This window comes from Dendropsophus ebraccatus, chromosome 1 (assembly GCF_027789765.1).
Source record: "Dendropsophus ebraccatus isolate aDenEbr1 chromosome 1, aDenEbr1.pat, whole genome shotgun sequence".
Taxonomy (NCBI): Eukaryota; Metazoa; Chordata; class Amphibia; order Anura; family Hylidae; genus Dendropsophus; species Dendropsophus ebraccatus.
The window spans coordinates 157,265,593-157,274,914 of NC_091454.1; the positions used below are offsets into that span (position 1 = coordinate 157,265,593).

A 9,322-nucleotide genomic window follows, 5' to 3' on the forward strand; every position below is an offset into this window, starting at 1 on the left:
ATGTGTTTTGCTAATTAAATATTAACTACTACAGAAAGCTGTATTATTGCCAGCAATACCTATTGCCGGTAATACAGCTCAATGTACTAATTAATACTTTACTTTAATTAAAACAGCAAATGTTTCTTCTAATGATGCAATTTTGTTAACACAATGGCAACATTAGAAGAAACATTTTGATTTATATGTCCGCTCAGTATAAAATGTTGATCATTTTATTAAAAAAAACAACCGCTGGTCATCGACGTAGTCCATCAAATCTACCGTAATCCAGAGGATACCAATATCTGGAAAACAAAACGGGAGAAACACACACAAAAAACACACACAAACAGGAGCGCAACACCCATCATTGTGAGCGGTGTTGTGCACCTTACAGTATGCAGCATCTTTACAGATCACTGCTTACAGTGTGGCAACCAAGGGGTAAAGGCAGGATGCCTTGCCACCCCCTTAACCCTTTGGGTGCCATACTGAACAATCTGGCCCCCAGGGGGTTAAGTAAGGGTCCCTTCTTAACCCTTGGGGCCAGACTGATGTCAGACTGCACCCATACCAGCAAGGAAGGAGCTTTCTACTTACCCTCCGATGTGTTCTATCTTCTCTGTTCTATCTTCTCTCTTCGTCGGTCCGCGGCACACTGAGCTCAGTGTGATGGGATCGGCTCTTTATATGTCCGTTCAGCCAATCAGCTGGGCGGACATATAAATCTAAATGTTTCTTCTAATGTGGCTATTGTGATAAAAAAAATAGCATCATAAGAATAAACATTTGCTGTTTTAATTAAAGTAAAGTATTACTTAGTACATTGAGCTGTATTACCGGCAATAGGTATTGCCGACAATAATACAGCTTTCTGTAGTAGTTAATTAATAAAACACATTTTCGTTCTAATAAAGTTATTTTCATTGTTCAATAGCTTAATTAAAACAAATATATATTTTTGCAATGAAATATACTGTAAATAAATATACATATTTATATATATATATATTTTTATTAACAGTATATTTATTTGCAAAAGCATGGATTCATTTCAATTAAGCTATTAAACAATGAAAAAACCTTTTTTTTAGAACAAAACTTTGTTTTATTAATTAAATATTAACTATTACAGGAATCAGCATCATTGCAGGCAATTGCTAATTGCTGGTAATACCGTGCCCTGTAGCACTGCTTCCCTGCTTTCCCAGATGCATTCCAGAGGTGTTTGCATCACATTCATCGAATCTTGATTTCCAGGTCCCAAGGATTTTTGTCCCATAGACTATAATGGGATTCGATATTCGATCGAATAGTCGAATATCAGGAGCTATTCGAATCGAATCGAATCGAATATTTCTCTATTCGCTCATCTCTATTGTTTATCACTAATTTGAGAAAATAAAAAATCGCTTTATCTGATAGGACCATTACTTATCTCGTAATTTTTTTCTGTGTGTCCAGCCCAGTTGTTAATAATGTGATGTGTTATTGGCAAGGGCAAGGTTGTAGACTTCTTATTAACAACTAGCAGAATTGTGAAATCAGCTCTCGATTACAATATTACAATATAAACTGGAATTTACTATCGGTAAAAGATTAGTAATACAATGAATTTAGAAAATCACTATGTATGTATGTATGTATGTATGTAGAATATATATATATATATATATATATATATATATATATATATATATGCTATGAAATGGTGTTCAATAGTGTTTATACATTTATGGCTGCTTGTACTATACAAATGCCAGCGGTGCTAATCAGCGGAGCAAGCCAATGTGTTCAGCAAAGTATATCATGTATATTTGTAATCTGGTCCTTTGCCTCAAATGTAGATCATGCAAATTCATGACAATTGTCTTGTATCCCCCACAGGATGTAATGTTTTCATTGTGCATCATGCCATTGAAATCAATGGTGCATGCATTATCACTTCTGTGTGGAGCTCATCTCCATCATCTGTCATTCCTCATTGATTGTGGTATCTTTGCCTGCTGAATCACGGGAAGCTGTTATATAGAGACATACAAGATTTATCAATCTGCAATCCATGCATGCAAATAGATCTTAGCTTGTCAAGACTTGACAGTCCCCATGTGACACAGTGCCATGAGAGGGATTGTGCTTGATGAATGCTGGCCATTCGATCAGGTTTCATTTCTTCTGTCTTATTCATGACGTTGATCAATCAAAGCTCTCAAGCAATTTTTGGATTCTCTGCAGGTTTTTGCATAGGCTTTAGACTTTAACACTTGCTCCTTGCTTTGCTGTTATGATTTTAGTGCCTGTGTGTCTATGCATAAAACTGGTAAGGATTCATTTATATAGTCTGTAGACAATTCATAAGAATCTGCGCACAAATGAAAAATAAATATTTCATCTTTGCAAATACGTTAATCGTTTTCTTAACAGAAGTGAATATGGAACGGGAGTCAGCTTAACATGACTGGTGTATGAAAATCTGTACATCTAAGAATTACATTACTTTTTTTATTTAACTATAATGTGGGACAGCTCTGTGCTATATGTTATGTAAATCCACAATACTTGACAGTCAGCAGAAGAATAGAAGTAACCAGGGAATTGTAAATTCTTAGCCAGTTTGGTGGAATTCAGAAAAAAGATACTTAACCCCTTAACGACTGTGGGCGTACATTTACATTTACACTGCCTGTGCCTTAACGCAGGAGGGCAGAAATGTACGCCCTGGCGCGGTCCCGGGCTATGGAGCAGGTTAACGAGCTGAGCTCGCCCCATAGCGGGTGAGGACCGGCTGCTATCTGCAGCCAGGCCCTCACCCTCAATGGCAGGCCACCGCAATCGCCCACCATTAACCCCTTAAACGCTGCGATTGCGGTGTTTAAGAATAAGTGACCGAAGCATCTCTGGTCACTTAGTGATCGGGACCCCCGCAGCGTTTCTGCAGGGGTCCCAATCACATTTCCTGACTGCTGGAGGTCTGCTGCAGTCCTATGTTCGGTCTTCTGATTCAGCCTGCCACAGGCAGGCTTTATCGGAAGATCGCTGATAACACTGATCCCTGCTATGCTATGGCATAGCATGGATCAGTGTGAGGAATCCAATGTATGAATGTGATAGTTCCCTAAGTGGACTATAAAAGTGAAAATAAATAAATAAATAAAAGTTTTACAAAATGCCCCAAAGCCCCTCCCCCAATAAAAGTGTAAATGACCCCCCTTCCGATTTTATTCATAAAACACATAAAAATAATAAAGTTAATTTACATTTAATACACCGTAGCATGCGTAATCGTCCACTCTATTAAAATACAACAATATTATTCCCGAACGGTGAACGGCGTGGCCAAAAAGTAGAGATTGCTTTGTTTTAATGACATTTTTTGTATAAAAAAAATGATAAAAACCGATCAATACATTTGAACTAGGAAAAAATGTTACTAATAAAAACTAGAGATCATGGCTCAAAAAAAGACACCCCATATGACCCCGTAGGTGAAAAAATAAATGCGCTATAGGAGTTACAATAGGGCCATTTTAAATATACCTATTTACAAAAAAAAGTTTTACTGCTAATAAAAATAGTAAAACATTAGAAAACCTAGTATGCATGCATATCGCTGTGTTCAAATCGACCTATAGAATAAAGGAAAAATGCCAGTTTTACTACAAAGTGTATTACGTAAACATGGAAGCCCCCCAAAATTTGCGGAATCACATTTTTTGACCCAAGTTCACTCCATAAATGATCTTTTGGGGGGTTCCCTCATTCCTTTTATGGCAGATTGAAAGATGCCATTACAAAGTACACCTGTTCCTGAAAAAAAATTAAAGAGTTATGGGTCTTAGAAGGCGAGGAGGAAAGAAATGAAATCGCAAAAGTGACAATTGGACCGGTCCTTAAGAGGTTAAAGGGGTTGCACATATTAGGTTCTGTTTATGAATATCCTCATTTGGCTGTATTAGTTGACAAGGTTTGAAAGAAACGTCCTGAGTTACTTGACCCTTTACTACAGATTATTACTTTTATTTAAATCTCTAATCAAAGTTAAAAATGGACCTGGAATTGGGTATCTAGTCATTAGTGGCGAGACTTTAGACCAGGCATGGGGAACCTTCAGCCCTCCAGCTATTGCAAAGCTACAATTCTCAACAAGCCGGGGAAGCCAAAGCTTTAGCTGTCCAGACATGATATGAGTTGTATTCTTGCAACAGCTGGAGAGCCAAAGGTTCACCTGCTCTGCTTTAGACCTATTCTTACGTATCTTTTTATAACCAGGCATTGGTAAAATAGGGCTTTTATAACAAACCATCACACAATTGGATCATGGATTGTAAAACACAAAGGATTGTTGCGGGGAGGGCGTGGAGTTATCTTTTTTCAAGAACTTAACTGATGTTTTTTTTACATAAAATAAATAATGCAGAAAGTTGAGAGAAATATAAAAAACATATAAATATATTATTGATAAATGGTAGTGCCTTTGATACTTTTCTCTTATGACTACTATAAAGCTCTCACCATGAAAAAAGTCTGTCATTTTGTCTACAAAACATTAATGGATTGTTCATCTAAACATGATGGTACTCCTTTATAGCTGGACCATGCGCATTAGTTAATCTAAGCTCACATCTTTAATTGAAAAGATGTCAGCATAGATTGATGAACATCAGCCAACCAGTGCACTGCCCCCTCCTCCCAGCTTAACAACACTGCTGTATGCTGTTGTGCGGAAGAGACAGGAGTCAATATGATGAGGTATATATGTGATTGGCATGGCTGGGCTTTGGGAAAGGCACAGTATCGGGGACTAAATATGAGGTCCTAGCTACAGATAGGGACAAAATATGGGGCATAAGTCCAGTACAGTGTGAAGACATAACAACACATTTGGGCATAGTGGGGGCCTAACTAGAGTTGGGCACAATGTAAGGGCCTAACTCCAAATAAGGGACAGTGTGGGGACATAATCACAGATTGGGCTTCAGTGTTAAAGCCTACACTGTCTAGGGGTAAATTACAGAAGAATCCCAGTGTATTTGCATAATTTTAGATGAGCACATGGTGGTGTGGGATGTTGCAGGGCCTAATTGAATGGATGGGCATACTGTGGGTGCTTAATTACAAATGGGGCACACTATGAGGTCTAACTACAGAAGGGGGCACAATATTAGAGAGGGGGCATGATTTGGGGACTTATTACAGATAGGGCACAGTGTTTTTGCTACATCTATATTTGCAGATGGGGCACAGTGTGGGGGCTTAAAGAGGTATTCTGCTCAAAAGTTGTTTTTTTAACACCATTCAGTTGTAGTCAGCAAGCTTTACATATGTGCAACAGGTTGTAATCATGCCCTCTGTGCCGTTCCTGAGCTTTTCTATGTTACTCACTAGAGATGAGCGAACCTCGAGCATGCTCGAGTCCATCCGAATCCGATCGTTCGGCATTTGATTAGCGGTGGCTGCTGAAGTTGGAGGTTGTCTGGAAAACATGGATACAGCCAATGATTATATCCATGTTTTCTACATAGCCTTAGGGCTTTATCCAACTTCAGCAGCCACCGTTAATCAAATGCCGAACGGTTGGGTTTGGATGGACTCGAGCACGCTCCAGGTTCACTCATTTCTAGTACTCACCCCCTCAAGATGATAAAAATCTACTGAATGGAGTCCTTTCCAGTTTCCACCTTGCTCTCTCCCCCTTCTAATCAGAGACATAGATCACATGTCCTCCATCTCTGCGGTGGGCTGGGTTAGCACTTACGAGATGGAAGCCTTGTGATCCTGTGTAGTGGGCCTGGTTAGTGTTTACTGTAAATCACACTCTGACAGCCACCCCCAGCATGACCTGCCCCCTGTCACCCACTCAGCTGTTTGCCTCTGTTTGTTGCCAGCATTGGAGAATTGTTCCGTATCCTAGGAAGCTCTCTGATGGTCTTCAGCAGCTCCTGAGCCGTAAACAGCAGCTAACGCCACCACCGCATCCAGCAACTTGCCTGGGCTCCTCTGAGGGCTACCACATGGGCTGACCAGTCTGCATCCAAAGTGACACTTAAGGGGCCACCTACGCCAGAACCTGCTGCTGCAGCTAGTAATCCACAGGCTGGGGATCACATCTCACCCCTTTCCTTTAGTCTGCTGCTCTCTGCGTCCCGTTGCTTGGTTACAGGGGGAAAGCTTTTGCATTAGTGGTGCTCAGTAGAGGTGAGAGCACTACCATCTGTTACAATATCACCCAATACCGATTAAATACAGGCCTTCCAGTGACTCTTCTAAGTGTCCATATACTGTACAGGGATGTTTTCGCTTGCTGCTTCATCTTACTATAGAGGTATTATTACATATACAAAATAGTGTTTTCTTTGAGATATTTATATTTATTTTGTATTTGTTGTGGGAAGTGCAAAAAATATCTTTATATACATAAGCAACGCTGTTGTAGGGATGGGAAGAAAGGGTGCAATAGCACTAAAGGGCGATCCCCAAGAATGCACATGGAATACAGTCTACACCCTTCTATCTTTCAAGAACCAGATAATTTTATTGTACTGTACATACTATCAATGACAGCTTACAAAATTACTATGAGATTGGCCATTCAAGGTCGACATCTTAAGTTCACAACCACACTAGATAATGGCAGGCTGACTAATGTTGTTACAAAATATTAAGTTGTTAGCTTGAATTTAACCTGATAATACACTTAACTTGAGAAGAAAAAGCTTAACTGCTGGAGGCGCAAACAGATTAACTAACACCTGGGGTTTTCCAACACAGTATTTTCCATCTAATGAAAGGGAAATACAAGAGAAGCAAGGGAGGCAAGTCAGATACTTTCTTGCAGAAAAAAATTAGAAAGCATGTTTGTCCTCACAAGTTGCAGCCTTCATTATCCCCAGCACACTACCCTCAAGGTCAAAGCAATCCTTTATCCTGAGCTAGATGAAGTGACTTCAGGTATTTTACTTGGGAACCAACAGCCGCACTGAAGTCTTAATTGTAACCATACAGCCTTTGGGGACTTGAAAGTAAAAATTGTTTAATAAAATGAAGAGACTTATACCAGTCATCATTTTTATGGCCATTTCAAAGACCCAAAGCCGACCTGCATATGCTTACATGAGACTCGGAGAACTAAACCATAGCTTTTAATTGGCATGGAGAAGCTTCGACATTTATGGAGCAACAAAAAGCTATATCAACAAATGCTGTTAGTGAGGCTGGAGGAAATGTCGTTCTACATGCTGATAGTGGAAATGATAGGATATGACAGGCCATAAGTGTATTTGAAAAAAACAATGTAAAATTGAAGGAGAATATTTGAGATTCTGCAGATCTTTCTAATGCAGGACAATAAATAGGCAGTTAAACTCTCATCAGATTATTACAATGTAAATGAAAGCTTACATTTTCAGAAGCTTTTCACACTTTCTGTATCTTGCATCAAATATTAACATAAGACAAATAGATATTGTTATTAGAGATGATCGAAAATTGAGCATTTGATTACTGGTGGCTGAAGAATATGGATGCAATCATAAGGCTCCCTGGAAAACATGGATATAGCCATAGGTCATATTCACATGGCGTAAGACATTGACATTGACATTGAAATACTTATCGCTCCCGATAATTGCTTTCTTTTAAATTCCTTATCGCCTAACAAAAGTTTAGGTGATGGGAATACCCCTTTAATATTACAGGTATACTTTAAAAAGTAAAATTTGTTTCCATCTGGAAACGTATGGCTTTTACAAAGATTTTTTTAAATGATGTGGTGTTGATGCAAAGATTTTGATGTAGATTGTTAAACACCCATATAAAACGGATACGTCGAAAATTTGAATTTCCAGTTGAAAGCAGCACCTAGCAGTGTGGATAATCACACAACTTAGCTTTTCAGAATAATTTTACACTGATTTGAGTATCATCTTTTGGAAAACTCAGAAGCTGCTTATGTGCTGTGAATATTCCTATGCTGTATATCTGGTGCATTTAACACCGCACCACCTGCACCTAAAGAGAAACTATCAGCAGGTTCAAATCTAACCTGCTGATAGCTCCCAATTGCGCACGGGACACTGAGGATGAAGGTACAGTATGTCTCTTACCTCTATCCTCTCCACCATTTCTGTGCACTTTGCAATTTACTTAGGTGTGTAGTAAGGCAAGCTTGGAGCACTGGGGAGGGGGCTATACCAGAGCACTGATCTGCCCCCGGCCGGCCTGCCCCTTCTAATGATTGTTGGATCGGTGCTGAGGAGGCCTTGCCAATAGTGCTCCAAATGGCCTTACTACACTCCAGATTAAACTGCAAAGGGCCTGAAATAGTGCGAGGATGAAGGTAAGAGATTTACCTTCATCCTCAGCACCGCAATAGGGAGCTATCAGCAGGTTAGATTTGTTTAATGGGCATATATATAATAGACACACAAAAATGAGTTTTACACCATGTCAAGGGGGAGGGCTTGGTAGAAACTTTGATAAAAGGGGGTAAAAGTGGTTAGAAATTTTGCTTGTGTTTGTGATTTTTTTCTTTAACCTCAAATTGTGCCTCCTTGTTGTTGTGCTCAGTTATTTATTAACAACCCTTTCCTCCTGAATCTTATTTAAGCTATGTTCACACTACGTGAACACCCGGCCGGTCTCAGCCCGGATCATCCCGGACGGTACTTTAGTGGCTGGGTGATCTTTCCAGCTGACAGGTCTTTTTAATATTCACTGAATATTAAACTTATAAAAACAGATACTACACTTGATCTTAGCCAAAAGGACAAGAAGCGATATTATCAATCTTTTTCTCTCACTAGGTATACTCAGTACATTGGAGTTTCCTCATTTTCCCAAGTAGTTATAATTTGATGTAAATGACCTTAGTAAAGGACTCAGCTGTCCCTCTTGTTGTCATTGCCTTTGCATGTTTCATATTTAGCTCCAGTCCTGTTTTTAGTCAATAAGCCTGTTCATGGGCTCAATTCATAACTGAGTGCTCTAGGTACTGAAGTGCTGTCACCTAAAATATCCAATCAAATAGTTGCGGTCTGAACTTCCTGATCAGAGCCTTATTCCAAGTATACATGGACATCATAGACTGGTGATTTATCTAAGAATTTCCTGTTCTGTTACAAAATGATGAATCCTAATAAAACTCAGCATAAACAGTTTCACAATGCATTAATCTAATGCTCCTTAAGAAAATCCCCAATGTCAATGTCACTGTGTCATGGTAATTTAAACTTAAATCTGAGAATGTAAACAAGGATTTCTCCATAAATCTTAATAATATCATATCTGTTCATGGACAGGATAGATAAGAGTGAATGACATATAGCCTGAGCCCTAGTAAACT

The 9,322-nt window shown here is 39.1% G+C and overlaps 1 pseudogene; it reads right to left on the reverse strand.

The window, feature by feature from the left end:
- Positions 1–8,620: 8,620 nt before the first annotated feature.
- Positions 8,621–8,758, reverse strand: LOC138780640 (U2 spliceosomal RNA; annotated as a pseudogene).
- Positions 8,759–9,322: the final 564 nt, after the last annotated feature.